We start from the raw sequence: 19595 nt of genomic DNA, 5'->3' as shown, positions 1-19595 counted from the left end.
CAAATGGTTCCGTATCAGAAGGAGACAAGGTTTATATCCAAGAAAATAGCATCAAAGACAATGGATCACCATTTGCTTTGCTGCTACATTCCATGGACCATGGGATTTTTCCATCTGAAGCAGCTGAAACCTTTTTTGTGTTATCTTCCCGCAATTAGAATATGAGCAACTTGAGAGGATGTGGGTCTTGCTTTTTTCTATTTGTTTTTAAATCCCACTGCAAGACCCTTGCTTGTCTTGTGGCCCTGAGCAAGTCTCTTAAATTCTCTCTACCTTGATTTCCTTATCTGTAAAATGAAGGGATTGGACTTCAGAGCCTCTTAATCCAGCTCTTAATCTATTATAGATGACCTCTAAATTACACATTCTATACCCATCCCTTTCTCATGAATATACACTATTGTCCTAATCCCCTGATTCAGTTACACAAATAACACCTCCCCCACCCCACCCTGGAGCTAGCAGAGCTGTGGTTTAAGACATTTTCCCTGCCCTCCTGGAACTCCCATCTAGTAAATATCCATATAGTCCATTAGTTTTTTAGTCCTTTTCAGTGAGGTCAGACTCTATGGGCCCCCTTTGGGATTTTCTTGGCAGAGATACTGGAGTGTTTTGCCATTTCCTTTTTCAGCTCATTTTACAGATGAGGGAACTGAGGCAAACAGGATTAAGTAACTTGCCCAGGGTCACACAGCTAATAAATGACTGAGGCCAGATTTGAACTCTGGAAGATGACTCTTCCTGATTTCAGGCTGTGCCACCTAGCTACCACATAGTCCATCTATACACAGATGATGGTGATGATGATGATGATGCCCAATACTATATGATAAATGCATTCCACAGGTGCAAAATTTAGTGAGACCTCAGTGGAAGGTCATTAGTGACCAGGGGTGTATGGCAAGATTCCCAGAGGAGGTGAGTTGGGCTTCAAAGAATGGGTTAGGCTTCAACAGATGAAGGTTGAGAATTGGGGGAGGACCTTCTAGGAATAATTCAATCTATGAAATAGTATGAGCAAAGGCATTGATATGGAAAACTGCAGGATATATATGGGGAACTAAGAGTACTATCCATTCCCTTCCTCTATTTAAATACCCACACCTATCAAAACTCCCTAACTAGATCCAAATATATCCAATGGTTGTCAGAGAGCAAATGTCATTGGCAAGATGGTGGAGTAACCTTTCCAGGGTAAAAACCTTCCCAGAAAAGCACCAAATGTAGAATAATTCAAGCTGAATCTATAAGATAAGAAGACAGAGATATCAAACAAGGTAAAAGCTCCTTGAAAATAGCATCAAGGAAATGAAGTATTTCAATCTCTCAATCAGCATCCTCACCCTAGCCACACACTGAGTCCAACCAGCATGACCAATCTCATTGGCTTGTGTTTCAAGGTCAGGCTTATTTTAGAGGCAACAGGGAGTGACTGGAGCTTTTTGAACAGGGAATAACATGATTAGACCAAACCTTAAGAAGATTCCTTCAGGAGAAGTATATAGGAGAGGGAATACATAAGGTGTGGGAACCATTTGAGCAACTATTACAAGCCAACCTAGCAAGACACCTTGAGAGACAGTAGATAGTATATATCAAGCAGGTCAAATCACCACCATAACCTCACCCATCCCCTCTCCTCAGGACCAAATATCCCAGGACCCTGAGCCTAAAAGCCTTGAGAGTAGCAACACCCCTCAAACTACTCTGCTTCCAGCTCTTCCTCTACAGCCTTCATTGAGGGGAGCAACTTTTATAGAAGAGCCCATGAATACCAATTGCCAATCAACTAAGCCCAGACAAAAAGCTTTGCTTTCAGTCTGGCCCCAGCAGCCATCATCCAAGGGACCAACCATCCTCACTAGTAACATCTACTTATCACAGGTCACAGCAACTAGGACAAACAAGCAGGCCTAGCAAGGTACCCCCACGAGAGATGGTATGTGTGAGGTGAGACAGACCACTGCCACCATCCTGACCACTACTTCCAGGACCTGGAGCCCAAGAGCCCTGGGATAAGCAATTTGGAACTCAAAATTTTTTAATGAGTGCTAAAATTTGTCTTTCTATGTAATTAGAAAAAATAAAATACTATTAAAAAAAGAAGTGGGTCACATAGCTAAGGATATTCACTCCCACCATACAACATGGATTTCTTCATGGCTTCCTTCATTAACACCTTCCTTCCTTTATTCCTATTTCTAAGAGTGAGACATATCAGAAAAGAACCCCATCAAAAAGGAAGATGAAATAAATACACAAGGATAAGGAAGATGGGGTAATACATACACATATAGTAGCACACATATTGTGTTGAAGGAAGGAGTTCAGATATTGTGCCCTGGAGGATTTACATTCATAATGGAATGTAGAGAATAATGAACTTTGTGGTTCAAGTCATTTTTCCAGTCACGTCCAACTCTTTGGCAAAGACATTGGAGTGATTTGCCATTTCTTTCTTCAGCTCATTTTACAGATGAGGAAACTGAGGCAAATAGGGTTAAGTGACTTGTCCAGGACCATACAGCTAGTAAGTGTCTGAAGCCAAATTTGAACTAAGGAAATTGAGTCTTTCTGACTCCAGGCCTGGCTCTCTATCCGCTGTGCCACCTAGCTGCCCAATAATGGAATATAAAGAGAATAAAGTGGGGACAAGTAAGGGTACAGCTAACCAATGCAAGAACAGAATTCAGCATAGCCCAGAAGGGGAATTCTTTACAGGGAGAAAGACAAAGTAAAGAGAGAGGTTTTGTTTGTTTTTTAAAGGATGCCACAAGAGAACATTACTGAAGCTAAGAGATTGAGGCTGCTGGCTACAGGGATGATTTTGAACTACATGATTATTTGGACAGGGAAAGGAAAGGTCAAAAGGAAGGGAAAGAGACAGAGAAATTAACAATTTAAGTAAAATCAAAGACTTTGGGGTAGGGCAGGTAAACTGGAGAAAGGGCTTAAGCAAGCAGAATGGGTAGGGCCTGTGCGAATTGGGTAGCAAGATAATAGTGAATAGGGGAATTAGGGGTGAAATGCTGACTCTAAACAGGATGGGTTTTTTTTTTTTTACTTTTTTTTACTTTTTTAAAATTTTTTTTATATTTTTTTAATTTTTTTTTTAGGGATGGGTTTTTGAATCAATGAAAAGGAAAGAAATGAAGGAAAACAAAACCACTCATCCACTTTGTTAAGGGCTAGAAGTCAGGCTAAGATATTGCCCTTCACTCCATACATTTATTGGATTATTTTTGTTTAGTGTTATTAAATATGTTAATCTAGAGAATAGGAGATTTAGGGATAGAAGACTACTGTCTTCAAATAGCTGAAGAATAGGCACCTAGAAGAGGGATTGGTCTTATCTTGCTTGGTATAAGAGAGAATAAGGGGGTAGCTAGGTGGCAAAGTGGATAAAGCACCAGTCCTAGATTCAGGAGGACCTGCGTTCAAATCCAGCCTCAGACACTTGACACTTACTAGCTGTGTGACCCTGGGCAAGTTACTTAACCCTCATTGCCCTGCCCACCCCCCACCCCCGTCCCCATTTTTTTTTTAAAGAGAGAAACAGAACAGGTAGGGACATTGAGTGAAAGCTTTAGAGAGGCGAATTTTGACTCAAATTGGAGGAAAATTTCCTACCTATCTAAAAAGCAGGTAGGGGGAAAGACTTATATGAGATGTATAGTGAAGTGAACAGAACCAGGAGAACTTTGTGCACATTGACAGCAATGTTGTGCAATGTTCAGCTGTGATAGACTTCGCTCTTCTCAACAATACAATGATCCAAGATAATCCCAAAGGACTAATGATGAAGCATACTATCCACCTGCAAAGAAAGAACTGATATTGATTGAACACAGTCTGAAGCATGCTATTTTCACTCATTTTTCTTTTATTCATTTTCTTATACAAAATGACTAATATGGAAATATTTTACATAATTTCACATGTATAACCTATATCCGGTTGCTTATCACAGGGAGGGGAAAAGGGAGGGAGGGAGGGAGGGATAAAATTTGGAACTCAAAACTTTAAATAAAAAATGTTTATTATTATTATTGTTATTTTTAAAATAAAAGTGAAGGAGTTGGGGGCAGGGTGGGGGAAGCAGGTGGGGACTGGGACTCAGTAGGACCCTGATCCCCAAATGCCTTTCTTTGGCTGCTGGATTATCGCTTGTCACAGATGCTGCTGAGAAGATCCCTAGTCAAATAAGGACTAGATGCCCTTGGAGGTCATTCACCCGGGTTGACCCATCTTGGCTCTTGTTCTTGGAGACTGCTGGGAGAGCCATCTGTTCATTTCCAGGGGCTGTTTTCTCTTCTTGAGTAAACCTTAGAGGAGTGTCACTGAAAAGATGGGAAGGTGATATGCCCTGTTGACCCACTTAGCCTCTTCATCATCACCTTTATGCCAAACTGAAGGTTTTCATTGCAGAAATGGAGAAAGTTCTCTGAGTGACTCTTGGTTGAGAGTCCCCATGTCACCTGTGCCCCAGCCTGAAATGCTTTTAGGGCAGAAGATTGCATTTTACATGGGCAATGGCAGCATCCAGAAGTGCCTCAAAGAAAAGAGGGGTCAAGGCTGCCCCAGCCTCAATGAATGCCCCTTTACATGAGTACATGCCTTTCTTTCCTGGTGGGCAGTTTGATGATAATTCAATTAGACATTTGAAGCCATCTAAACATTCCGGCATCGTGCTGCAGCCAGTGCTAGGCCCATTCAGCAGCAAACCAGATCTGACAACCTTAGCTGACCTAGGGAAAAGCCCAGGGCGTCACCCCTCCCACAAAGTCTTTTCTTGGATAGAAGCCTCTGGGATGAGAAGAAAAGCAGAAGCAGGCACAAGGACCCCAGACACAGAGGCCTTGCCCAGGAATCCTCAGCGGTGAAGGCTCAGGCATTTGCCTGAAGCATAATATACAATGTCCTAGAGTGGCTTAATAAATGTTTGTTGAGGGGCAGCTAGATGGTGCAGTGGATAGAGCACAGGCCCTGGATTTAGGAGGACCTGAATTCAAATCCAGTCTCAGACACTTGACACTTACTAGCTGTGTGACCCTAGGCAAGTCACTTAACCCCAATTGCCTCACCAAAAAAAAAAAAAAAAGAGGGGAAAAAAATAAATATTTGTTGGCTTGGAGACACCTGGGTTTGTATTGGCTTTATCACAAACTAGCTGTGTGACCCTGGGCATGTCACCTAAACTCTTCAAGCCTCATTTTCCTCCTCTGTGAAATGGGGGTGATGGTTACTTACCGGTCTGAGGTGAGAGTAGCCCAGGATGAACCTGAAAGCTCTAGAGAAATGTGGATGATCATATGGAAAGTATCATTGGGATACAGGTGTGAGGCTCTGGCCACCTCCCCACGTGACTTCCTCAGCCTCTTATGTCATTAGAATCTTCCAGCCGACTCTGTCAGTTTTGCTCATTGTCTAAACCCCTCCCTGATAGCAGGGAGGAAATATTAGACCCAGGGCTGATGATAAGAGAATGAGAGGCAATGGGTAAATTTTATGTGTGTGTGTGTGTGTGTGTGTGTGTGTGTGTGTGTGTGTATTGATTGATGGTCAAGAAACAACAAAGGTCTAACTAATCTATAATCAATCCAATCCAGTTTAATCTAATGGAATCCAACACTCACTTACTAGATGTCCACTGATGCATAGCATTGTTATGGGTGCTGGGAAACAAAAACAGAAGAAAAAAACAGTCCCTGCCTTCAAGGGGAATGCATTATATTGGAAAAATAAGATTTTTTTTGATGTGCAAACAGATAAGTATCTTTATGATGATTTGAGAAGTGGGGAAGCACTAACACCTAGAGAAGGTATTAACTCTTTTTGTTTCTTGGGCCCCTTTGCCAGTCTGATAAAATGTAGGGCCCCCTTATCAGAATCATGTTTTTAATGTATAAAATACACAGGATAACAAAGGAAGACAATTATAGTGAAATGCAGTTATCAAAATATGAAGTAACTATAATAGCTAATATTTACATAGTGCTTTAAGGTTTGCAAATGATAACTTATTTCATTTTTATCCTCACAACAATCCTGGAAGTGGGTTGCTATTATTATTCCCCAGTTTGCTGATGAGGATAGTAAGGAAAACATTGCCTTAGCCAAATTTGAACTTAAGTCTTCCTGACTACAGGTCTTATGTTCTATTTACTTTGCCACCAAGCTGTCTCAAAAAGAAAAATGTACATAGACCCCATAGGGAGTTCAGGAAAGACTTCCCATAGTGTGGCACACCAGTTAAACTTTGAAGGTAGATAGGAATTCTAAGAAACAAAGGTGAAGAAGGAGTGAGTGCATTCCAAGAACAATGAAAGCCTATGCAAATATATAGATGTAGAAGATAGCATTCTGAGTTCAGGCAAATAAAGGGACAGACGCAAGATATTTTGCAGTTATAGACTTGATAAGACTTGGCAACTAATTCACTTTTGCATATGAGGAAGAGAAAAGAATCAAAGATGACTTTAAGGTTGTAAACCTGAGTAACTAGAAGGTTTTGGGCATCCTCAAAAGGAGGTGGCATTTGGAAGAGAAATGAGTTGATAGTAGAAGATAAATTCCAACTCAAAAATATTGAGTTCAAGATCAATGAATGTAAAATGATATATTAGGCACTTACTATATGCTGGGCACTGTACTGAGGCCTGGGAAATATGAATAGAAAAAACTAGTTATGTCATTCCCTCAAGGAGCTCACTCTAATCAAGGGAAACAATACATAAAAGAAAGTCTCAGAAAGTCAGATAGATAGATAGATAAGTTATGGATAAATATGTTATATACTTATTATATATAGTACTCCCAGGACTGAATGACTTTCTCTCTCTCTGCATGTGTCTCTCTCTGTCTCTGTCTGTGTATATGTGTGTATGTCGGTGTAGGTGGATATATATATATATATATGAAATACATAATATGTGTGTATTACATGTACTATATGTAATACATATAGAATTGTTGTTGTTGTTTGTCCTTCATTCTTGAAGAGGACCATGGCATCAAGGTGATATCATGACTTGCCCTTTGGATTGAAGTGAGGGAGGGCTGTGCAAGGTCACCAACCTCACTCTCTCCTCCAGAGCTATCTGGGTCCAGTGGCAAGATATTCATCAGGATGACGGGAGATGGCCCCAGATGTTTTAAGGCAATTGGGGTTAAGTGATTTGCCCAGGGTCACACAGCTAGTAAGTGTCTGAGGTAAGATTTAACTCAGGTTCTCCCAACTTCAGGGCCATTGCTCTATCCGTTGCACCACCTAGCTGCTCCATATAGAATTATATTATATATTATATATGTATATGTATCTATACCTATATATAATGCCTATAGTATATCCCACTAGGAATATCCAACAGGTACCTTGGTGATAGTAGCAAAGGACCAGAACTCAGAAGAAAGAGGATAGTGAGGCACAGAGGTTTAGTGACTTGCTCGGGATTACACAGCTAGCAAATGTCTGAAGCTGGATTTGAACTTAGGTCTTCCTGACTACAGGTCCTAAGTTCTATCTAATTTGCCGGCAAGCTGTCTTGATAAGGTATGTATAGAGCGATCTACACAAAGACTTAACAAAACTAGATATGAAACAGTGCCTAAAGGGCAGCATGGCATCGTTGAAAGAAGACTGGATTCTGAGTTAGTGACCTGGGTTCTAATCCAGACTCTACTCCCTGCTGTGTGATCTTGGAAAGGTGACACCCTCTCTGGGCATGTGTTTCCTTGTGGCTAAAAATAGGGGATTGGACTAGGTGATCTCTGAGGTCCCTTCCATTTCTCTAACTACAAACCCATGAACACTCCATCAAGACCCAGGAGACCCAGGTTCTGGTTGTGGCTCCATTATGCTCTACGACCTTGGACAAGTCCCTAGGCCACTGTCTCCTCGGGTACAAAATGAGGGATGGAGGCAATTCCAATTCTAACATTGTATGTCCTAACAACCTGTATTCTAAGGTCCTTTCTAGCAAGGAATTTCTCTGCATCCATGATTCTAAGGGCTCTTTCATCTCTAATTTTCAGAGTTTGATTCTAATCAGAATGTTTCTTATGGTTGTAGATTCTTATTCTCATCTTGTTGTTTCGGTGTCTTGCCCTGTGTCATTTTGTTTCTGAGCTATTTGTCAAGTCAAGCAGCACTCTTCTGAAGACAAGAGGCCCTTTGACCCCCAGCTGCCTCTGGAGGGACACACTTGGACCATCTGTTTAAGTCGATTGGCCACATCCCACGAAGAAGAATGACCTGAGCCCCCGGGAAGGCTAACTCCTCTCTTTGGGTGACAGCTTCTTGTCACTGATGTAGAAATTCAACAGGGGCTAGAAGACTATGCCCTCTGTCTTAGGAAAAGGAGCCGGTAAGGAAATAACTTGACATTTGACAGGCTTCAGGAAAGTTTAATAGCATTTTGTGCAGCTGGGAAGATATGTTATCTGTTTAAAAGAAGGTTAGCATAAGGGAATACAAGCAGCAAGCCTATGGGAAATATACTTATTGTTTCTATCTCCCAGTATTTGCTTTGTCTAGGAATCTGTCTTTGGAGGTAGAGGCTGAACAAAACTCAAGTGATTCATTCCTAGGATTGAGATCAACTTGGAAAGGAACTGGAAATATATTACTTTGAACATATTATGTTAAAGCTCTAGGGATCTTAGGACATACAAGATTTGTTTTAGTTTGCTTTTTTTTTTTTTGGTTTGATTTGCAGGGCAATGAGGGTTAAGTGACTTGCCCAGGGTCACACAGCTAGTAAGTGTCAAGTGTCTGAGTCCGGATTTGAACTCAGGTCCTTCTGAATCCAGGGCCAGTGCTTTATCCACTGCGCCACCTAGCTGCCCCTGGTTTGCTTATTTTTTAATGTTTAATGGATGCTGCTTGTTGCTTAGACCTCAGTCATTTTGAAAAATGCCCTTCTCCCATAGAATCCTCTCTTGTAATCAAAAGAAATGGAAAAGCAAAATTGATCAAGATAGCAATTGCATCTGGTAGTACATGGTAACAACCATACCTGTCTTCCTGCACTTCTTAAATTGGAGGAAGGAAGTGTGTTTCATGATCTATTCTCAAGGGTCCATTGCATTTCATCTGAAAGCAACTGCCTTTGAGTGTTGTTTTTGTTTTCTTTATTATACTCATTGTATGTATTATTTTCCAGTGTGTTTTTTTCCACTCTGCTTCACTTCATCTGAGTCTTCTCATTTCTCTAAATTCTTTATGTTTGTCTTTTCTCACCATTTGGTCATATTATATTATGGGATTATGTGGTCACAGATAATAGATTTAGTGCTAGAGTGGATGTTATAAACTAGTGGGTCCATCCCCCTTGTTTTATAGATGAGGAACATGAGGCATAGAGAGATTTAGTGATTTGGCCAGGATAACACAGCTAGCTAGTGTGTGAGGTGAGATCTGAATCATGGTTATCCTGATGCCAGAACCAATGCTCCATCCACTCTATCACAGTGCCTCACATACCATAATTTGTTCAGTTATTTCCAGCTGATGGATATTCATTGTTTCCAGTTCTTCACCACCACAAAAAGAAATATTTTGGTAAATATTCAATCTTTCTTTTTATCTTCACATAATAAGGAAAACAAAAACAACACTCAAAGGCAGTTGCTTTCAGATGAAATGCAATTTAGTGGTTTTTCTTACATGATTCCAAATTATTTACCAAAAGTTACATTGTCATAGCTTCACCAACAATATATTAGTGTGCCCCTTTTCTCATAGCCCCTTCATATTTATTCTTTCCATTTTAAATCACCTTTGCCAATTTGACAGGTTGAAGGCAAAAAAGAAAGATGCAACATTTAACGACAATACAGGGTATGCCAAAAGTCCTATAAGTGTAGTTTTCAGCTATTAAAACTTAAAACCTAGCCAATAAAGCTGCACTAAGGTTTTGGGGACACCTTATATTTATAGCAACACTTTTTGTGGGCAGCAAAGAACTGGACATAAAGTGTGTCCATCACCTGAGATTGGCTGATTTCTCCTTCCAGCCAGAGTACTGAAAGGTACTTCCCATTTTCCTTAATTTTATTAAGATATATCTCTGCAAATTTAACTCATTTATACATTCAGAGCTCATTGCCCATCTTTTAGGATGAGGGGTCTAAAGCTATTTTCTACCTAACTACTTTCCAGTTTTCCAAGAAACTCTTGTCAAATGGAGAGTCTGGTCAGAGAGTTTATGTTTTCAGATTTACCGAACCCTGGGCTACCCTGTTCATTCACTTCTGAGTTGTGTCTGTTTATATAGAGAAGTAGGAATTCCATTGCCTTTTCTACTGTCTCATGTAGAAAAGGGGAATAGTCATCTGGTCTTTGCCTGAAGACCTCCAGTGAGAGGGAAACCATTGTCTCCATTCTACTTTGGGAAAGCTCTAGTGTCACAAAGCTTTTCATTTTATTAGCTTAGACTTGCCCCCTTAGAACGTCTGCCCATCACTCATCCTTGAGCCAAATAGAACCCCTCTAATTCCCTTTTTCATGTGCCAGCTCTTCAATTACTTTATTGCATTCAATTCAACAAGCATTTATTAAGTCCTTACTACATACCAGGTGCTGAACTACACACATTATAGGTTCCAAGACAGAGCAATGTGGTCCCTGCCTTCAGGGTATTTACATTTTACCAGAAGGAGAAGTAAAAGGAAAATACATGCAAATTAAATATAAAGTGATTCTTATAAAAAGAGACAGCACTGGGGGCAGCTAGGTGGCACAGTGGATAAAGCATTGGCCCTGGATTCAGGAGGGCCTAAGTTCAAATCCAGACTCAGACACTTGACATGTACTAGCTGTGTGACCCTGGACAAGTCACTTAACCTTCATTGCCCTGCAAAAACAAACAAACAAACAAACAAAAACCAAACACCTATGGTGGGAGGGATGTGAATAAAGAAGGTCTCTTGTGTAGGAGGAGACATTTGTGCTGAGTTTTGAAGGGAACTAGGGAGTCCAAGAGACATAGAGAAGGAAGAATACTCCAAGTAGAGAAAATATTCAAAACTGCTACGATGGGGTAGAAGAGGAAATGCTAAATTTGTAGACAGCGAACAAGGGCTTAGATATATACTAACTGTGGGACCCTGGTGTAGCAGGAGCAACATTTAGTAAGGTCTCTGCTCTGTAGGTAGACTAGGCTAGATTTTCTCTAAGCAATGAAGCCACCCTGGACACTTGCTTGGTCCAGGGAGACTGGATCAACCCATTGATATAGCATCATAGTCTGATATACACCAGACTATAGAGTACTGGGCTAAACAAATGAGCAAATCATTTCACTAGTTTGGGTTTCTGTTACTAATCTCTAAAATGAGGGGGTTATACTACATAACCGTTAAGGTCTCTTCCAACAATAAATCTATGATTCCCATGAATTCTCTTATTGAAACAAACCATCCCCAGCTGCTTCAATCAATCCTCATACAGCATAAACTCATCGACTGTCCTCTTATGGATACTTCCCTCTCTTCCAGCTCCAATTCATCCTTCCCATGCTGCCAGATTAATCTTCTTAATGCATATCCCTAATCACATCATTCCACAGTTCAAAGACCTCCAATAACTCTCCATGGCCTAAAGGATAAAGTCCAAATACTTCTGCCTGGATTTTTCAGAATCCTCCACAATCTGGCTCCCAAACCTACCTTTTGATTGATTATTATCCCATACTACCTCTCTGTCCAAACCCCTGCCAAATTGGTCTTTTCATTGTCTCCCACACTCATTCCATACTCCAAGCTGAGACCCATGATGTTCTTCCAACTAAGGAGGTAGTTTGCTGATTCATGTGTTTATTCAAATAACACCCAGAAAACTCTAGCTCTAAATCCTTTATTGCACATGTTCAGCATGAGGCTTGGAGTCAGGAAGACCTGAGTTCAAATCAGGCCTCAGACATTTACTAGCTGTGTGGCCCTGAACAAGTCATTTAACCCTGTTTGCCTCAGTTTCCTCAACTGTAAAATGAATTAGAGAAGGTAAAGGCAAACAGCTCCAGTATCTTTACCAAGAAAGCCCCAGATAGGGTCATGAAGAGTCATACACAACTGAATCAAATGAACAACAACCCCAGCCCATAGGGTCTCCTTGCTCAGAACTCTTTTTTTTTTTTTTTTTGCAGGGCAATGAGTGACTTGCCCAGGGTCACACAGCTAGTAAGTGTCACATGTCTGAGGCGGAATTTGAACTCAGGTCCTCCTGAATCCAGGGCCTGTGCTTTATCCACTGTGCCACCTAGCTGCCCCTGTGCTCAGAACTCTTAAACCTCTCCTTTGTCATTTAACACATACTGTCTATTATTATTTAATTTTAAGTGTCTGGTTTTTTTCTGTTTAATTAAAATTTAAGTTTGTGGGGGATACCAGTTATGTTTTACCCTCTTATATCCATTCTCAACACCCACACTAGTGATGTGCTTGAGGAGTAAGTAAATGAAAACATGAATGAAGGAGGACGCCCATCCATCTTCATTCTACCCCATGTTATATACACACTGCCACCACATTTCATTCCCTGACTTGACCTCTTCTCAACTAAATAAGGGACACAGCAAGCTGTTCTGGTGTTATGTTTTGTAGATTCATTCCTTCATTCAAGAACTATTTATTAAGTGAATTATGTTATTAAAATTATGTTCAATGCTAAAGAAGCCTAAAACCCTATATAGGAAGAAGTCTTTGTCCTCTTGAAGGTTACTATTTTGGTGAAAGCATAAGATAAACACATGTGTAAGTTAAGTTATAATGTAAGGAATTATATGATTAAATGTCATTCGCAGCATTATAGATTTAGAGGTAGAAGAGACCTCAGAGCTCATCTAGTCTGGTCCTCCCTCTCAATTTACACATGAGGAAACTGAGGCCCACAGAGGTAAAAATGACTTGCCCAAGGTCATACTAGTATTCATATTGAGAGATTACAGTGCATTATAGTAACATCAAAGACTCACTGAATCGTAGAACTCTAAGAGTTCTTAAGTTAAGAACATAAAAATTTAGGTTAAAGAAAATATAAAGGCACAAGATTGATTATGTTATTCACCTACTCAAAAATCTCCAGTGGCTCCTCTAGAATAAAATAATGTCTTTATCTTCACATTTAGTGTACTTCATAGCATGGCACCATGTATGTTTCTAAACATATTATCCCTTTTACAGTCTGTCCTAGTTAGAATGGTCTTGTCCTATTAGCTATTTCTTAAACCTTCCATCTCTCTCCCTTGACCTTGCTCTGATAGAACCCCAAATTTAGGACCGTTGGGCTTGGCAACCTTCACTGCTTCTCTCTGTAGCTGATGATCGTATCTTAGTATTTAAATAAATGTACTGTTTCTCCCAGACAGGTTCTAGGATGCCAGTTTATCAGTCCTCAGACAATAACAGTCTTTTATCCATAAGATCTGGTACTCACATTATATCTATCACTGGCTCATCCAGGTCTGATATGTATATGATGAAGTTTGGGGGCTCTCTCATTTTCAAAGCTTTGGGGTTCTGAGGTATAGACAAAGGTATCTGGCTATTTTACATTTAATTGTAGGTACATTTTAAGCCATTACATCCAAAAGAAGCTCCAGGAATGAGCCTTCAACCAAGGGTCTACCCATGCGATCAAATCTAAATTTATACCAATAAATAAATTTAACTATTATAAGCTAGGCAGAATCCATCTATTCCTTCTTTTGTTCAGTAGACATTTATTTACTATGTCCAAAACCCTGTGCTGGACACTAAGGAATACATACATACATGTATATGTGTGTATATGTACATACACATATGTACATATACATATAATTGTTAAATCAATTAGTCGTATCCAACTCTTCATGACCCTATTTGAGGTTTTCTTGGCAAAGATATTGGAGTGGTTTACCATTTTCTTCTCCAGTTCATTTTATGGATGAGCAAATGGAGGCTAACAGGGTTAAGTGACTTGCTCAGGATCACACAACTATAAAGTGTCTCAAGCTGGATTTACACTCAGATCCTCCTGACTCAAGAGTTGAAACTATATCCACCATGAGATATGTGTGTGTAAAGTAAATATAACACCATTATTACTATTATATTACTATATGCACTAATATAATTCTTTAAGAAAATTATCATAAAATGTAAACCTCTCCCCTGAAGGCAGGGATTATTTTATTTTTGTTTTTGTATGCCCAAGACCTTGTAAACTGCTTTGCACATAACAGGCACATGATGTTTGCTGAATTGAATTAAATTAAAACATAGTTCATGCCCTCAAGAGCGTAAAATCAAATAAGAGGTATAGACATAAATAACCATGAGACAAATTACAGTGAGATATTCATAAGAGCAAAATAAACCAAATTCTATGATGGGGTGCAACATATTCTGGGTGCTAACTATGGGGTTTAGTAATTTTATCCCAGGGCTTATTATCCTAAGTTTAATATTAAGTTTTGGAAAACCAGACAGGAAAGGTGACTAAGCACAATTAGATGAGCACACTGACCAAAGGCAGGCAAACAGCAGGAGTAGACTGTAGATGAAATGAAATTCAGCAAACAATTGTGGCAAGTACAGCAGTTGGTGAAGGAGAAGTCCCTCCAATAGCTCAGTTCTTTCCTCTGCTCTCCCAGTCATGGGATTATAGACTTAGAAGAGATCTTAGAGATCATCAAATCCAACCCCTTCACTTTACAGATAAGGAAACTGAGTCCCAGAGAGGTTAAGAGACTTTACCAAGGTCACACAACTATTAAATGTCTAAGGCATGAATGGGCTTCTTGACTGTAAGCCCAACACTGCATTCACTACACCATGCTAAATACTCCCTAAAAACATGGCACTGAGAATTAACCACAGTACTCCAGATGTGGTCTGACCAGAGCAGAGTATAGCAGAACTATCACTTTCATGATTCTTGGCACTGTGTCAAACATAAAGTAGTCTAGGGTTACATATGCTTTTTGGTCGCTATATCACACATGCTATATCACATCGAACTTGAAGTCTACTAGAATCCCTAGATCTTCTTCCACAGATACTGAGAAAGATGGTATCCCTCTTCAATTTCACTTGCTTAGATTTGGCTCATGCTTCTAACCTGTTGAAGTCCTTTGGGATTGTGACTCAGTCCGTCAGCATCTTCACCACCCCCTCCCAACCTAACACCATCTGCAAATGGAGGAATCAGACAAAGTAGTGGGGTTGCATGGCTAGGAAGGGAGATAAACAAAGAGGAGAATTTTGTCCAATTTAATCAAGAAGAGCCATCAGTGTCTGTTTTCCATTCATGAGAAAAAAACTGTGATACTTGACTATATACCATAACTTGGGTCTTCTCAATTTCACTCAGAAACTCTGATACCATTTCAGGTCAAAAAGACATGGTCTGGATTCACAAATTTTCTTCCACCTCTATTACCAGGTACCCTCCTCAAGATCTCCTCTAAAGTGAGGAGTGATCATTTTTTTTTGCTAACTTCTAGCCTCTGAGGTTCCATCATAGATTAAATTTTTTTAACCACTGAATATACCTTTAGGGTTAAAGGACCCTAAAGGTTGAAAAACTGTGGTTGAAAAACTCAACATGGGGGCGGGGGCAGCTAGGTGGCACAGTGGATAAAGCACTGGTCCTGAATTCAAGAGGACCTGAGTTCAAACCCAGTCTTAGACACTTGACACTTACTAGCTGTGTGACCCTGGGCAAGTCACTTAAACCCTTATTGCCCTGGAAAAAAAAAAGTAAAACTCAACATGGGATGGAACCTCAAAAGGCTTCTGGTCTAGTTCATACCCAAGGAGGAATCACTCCTATACTATCTGAATGAGTGTAATTCCAGTCTCTATTTAAAGTTTTCAAAGCTGAGTCAAAGTGATTTTTTTTATCTTTACTTAGTTAAGTTCCATGTAGTGTTAGAGATTGGACCTGTCGTTTTAATTAGGCCCACAACAGTACAGAAAATTCTGATTGAATAAACTCCCTTTACAAATTGTAAAGCCTAAAATTCTAGCTGTGATGTTTAAAATCTAATGTGTGGTCACCTAAAATTAGAAAAGCTTTAGCACCAGTCTTTGGGCATTAAACATTTATTAAAGTATATTAGGAGTTAGGAGTTAGGAGTTAGGAGAGAGAGAGAGAGAGAGAGAGAGAGAGAGAGAGAGAAAACAGCCTTCATCTATCTATCTAAGGGAAAGAGAACCTTCCTCCCACTGACAGCCAGTTCCTGAACAAAAGACCACACTCCTCCACTGTTTCTCCCAGAAGCCCTCTGTGAAACAGGAAACCAGGCCATCTACACACACAAGTCCAAGCTAATTGGCTGGTTACTTTGATTGACATGACCCACAGGTGGCATGCACAACTTCCAGATGCCAATCCAACCGTCAAAACCCCAGAAAAGTCACCGCTCATGCTTTTTCCTCGGGGCAGAGCTTTACAGCAATGTCTTTCTCAGCAGGTTGGTGGCACTCCAATTCTCACACAATGAAGGGTGGCATCTTTTTTGCAACTTAGAAATGAATGAAAAAAGCATTTTTTAGTTGTTTGCTATGTACAAGCACTGTGCTAAACAATGGGAATACAAATAGAAAAATGGAGATGGTTCCTGCTCTCAAGGAACTCACATTGGGGGAGGAGTTAAGATGGCAGAGTAGCAGGAAGAACAGCCAACTCATCAACCAAACTTTCTCCATAAAGATCTAGAAAATTCACCAGGCTCAATAATGATTGAGAAATCTGAGAAAAAATTGAAATGAGTCACTTTTTCAACCTGTGGTAGCCTAGATAGACACTAGAGAGATAGACACTGGGAATAGGATCTAGGCAGGAGTGCAGCAATTACATTAAGTGCTAAGGGACTGAGAGCCAAGATTGGGTAGCAAGGAAGGAAGGGATCCCAAGGGATCCTTGAACAAATGCAGGGTACAGGAACAGGGGCCATCTTGCAGTTCTTATCTATTACCTGGTTCTATATCAGACTAAGCGGATGAGAATCTGCATATGGGGTGGTGGAGAGAAGTAGCCTTGACTGTGCCCTGAACAAAGAACAAGTTCTGAAGCCAAGAGTAGGCATGTTGCACTGATCCAAAGAGCAGAGTAGGGACTCTAGCCTCTAGCCCATGGTGAAAGCCTATGATAAAATAACAAGACAGGAGTCCTAGACCAAAGGGAAGCCTGCAATTCATTCATTCTTAAGAGAGCCTGTCAGAGGGCTAAAAGTGATCAAATCCAACATTAGTCTACTGAAAATTCCAACTAGGCTCAAGTCAAGAGACCCAAACCTTGGTCAAGAATTTGCTGAACTCAGATCAGATAGAGAGTAAGCAAACTATTCCTCAGAACACATCACTTTGCGAACACTGAAAGCTTACAGACCTACAGCCTAAACTTTTATAACAGAAAGAAGACACAAGAAAATAAAAACTTAACCCACACATTCTCCCCCAGTGGTGAGCAGAGCCCAGCATTAATATAAAGTCCAACGTCAAGAAGGCTGGAAGAATGAGTAAACAACAACAACAAAAAGAATACCATCATAAAAAGCTATTATGGTGACAGGGAAGCTCAAGAGACAAACACAGGAGAGTAACTCAGAAACATCTATAAGCCATGCCTAAAAGGAAAATAGAACTTTGATATAAATCCAACCAAAATTGCTGGAAGAGTGAAAAAGCAAGAGTTTTGTTTTGTTAGGAGTTAATACATGATTTTAAAAACAAAATGAGAATGAGAGGAAAAACCATGAAAGAAATAAGAGCCATGGGAAAAAATGTGACAAGAAAATTAACAGTTTAGAACAAAAGGTACAAAATTTTAACAAAGAAAATAATTTTCTGAAAGTTAGAAATGACCGAATAGAAACTAATGACTCTTTGGGGCATTAAGAAATATTAAGACAAAGTCAAAAGCCTAAAACAACAGAATTAAAATGTAAAGTATCTCATTGTAAAACCAAATGACCTGTAAAACATTCTGAGGAAAGAATTTAAGAATCATTGAACTACCTGAAAATCCATGACCACAAAAACAATAACAAAAAAGCCTAGATGTCATATTTCAAGAAATCACAAAAAGAAAACTGCCCAGATGTCTTAGAATGAGAGGGAAAAGTAAAAATGTAAAGAATTCACTAGCCACCTCCTAAAAGAAACCCCAGAGTGGAAACTCTCATGAATTTTACAGTCAAGATCCAGAACTCCCAGGTCAAAGAAAAAAATACTGTAAGCAATCAGGAAGAAAGAGCTCAAGTACTAAGGAGCCACAAAAGATCTAGGCTAACAACCAAGAATAACTTACCTAGCAAAACTTAAGGTATGCAGAGGAAATGCAGAGGTAAAAATAGACCATTAATGAGAGGAGTTTCAAACATTCCTGATGAAAAGATCAGAGATGAGTAGAAAATCCAACATACAAAAGATTCAGCATAAAAAAAATTAAACATGAGTGAGCAATTATAAGGTACTAAACAAATTTACATTCTTATATGGGGAGATCATGTAGATGTATCCCTTCCGAACTCTATTATCAAGGGGCATAGATTAGCTCTTAAGGGTCAGGGAAAAAGAGAAAGAAAAGTAAAAGAATAGGCTAGAGGGAAGTACATAATTAATAATCATAACTGTAAATATAAATGAGATGAACTTACCTATAAAAAGGAATAGGATAACAGAAGGGGTTAGAAACTAGAGTCCAACAATATGTTGTTTACAAGAAACATATTTGAAACAGGAAGACACACACAGTTAAAATAAAGTTTGGGAACTAAATATATTGTGATTCAGCTGAAGTAGAAAAGATGGGGGCAACAATTGCAATCTCAGACAAAAAAAAACCCTACTTAAATAAGATAAATAAGGAAACAACATTTTGCTAAAAAGGTATCAGAGATAATGAATTGATATCAGCACTAGATATATATGCACCAAATGGTATAACATCTAAACTCTTAAAAGAACAGTTAAATGAATTACAGAGAAAAAAAGACAATAAAACTATAATGGTGGGAGATTTCAATGTTCCTCTCTCAGATCTAGATAAATCTAACCCCGCCTCAAATATGAACAAAAAAAATGAAGAACCTGAAAAGAATTTTAGAAAAGTTAGATATGATAGACCTCTGGAGAATATTGAATTTTAATAGAAAAGAATATACCACTTTTCAACTGTGCATAATACTGTCACAAAGACTTGACCATATGTTAGGGTACATAAACCTCACAAACAAATGCAACAATGAGGCAACAACCAAATTTTTTACACGTAGAGCCAAAGCAGTACTCAAAGGAAAAAACATTTCCCTAAACATCAATAAGTAAAAGAAAGTACAGATCAATGAATTGGGAATGCAACTAAAAAAATTATAAAGCCAACACCTTTTTCTAAGTTAATGAAATGCCAAAATAGAAGTTCCAAAAACCAAAGAAAAGAGGAGAAGGAAGATAAATAAAACTAGTTATCTAGTCTGAGGGAGGAAAAAAAAATAAAGTAGATAAAGCATTAGCTAACTTGATTTTCTAAAAAGAATGCCTAATATTCAGTATCAAAAATTGAAAAAGGCAAATTCACTATGAATGAAGAATGAAAAAGTTATTTG

The sequence above is a fragment of the Dromiciops gliroides genome, chromosome 2, assembly GCF_019393635.1.
Source record: "Dromiciops gliroides isolate mDroGli1 chromosome 2, mDroGli1.pri, whole genome shotgun sequence".
Classification (NCBI taxonomy): domain Eukaryota; kingdom Metazoa; phylum Chordata; class Mammalia; order Microbiotheria; family Microbiotheriidae; genus Dromiciops; species Dromiciops gliroides.
The sequence above is the reverse complement of the archived record's forward strand: the minus strand, read 5'-3'. Positions refer to the sequence as shown.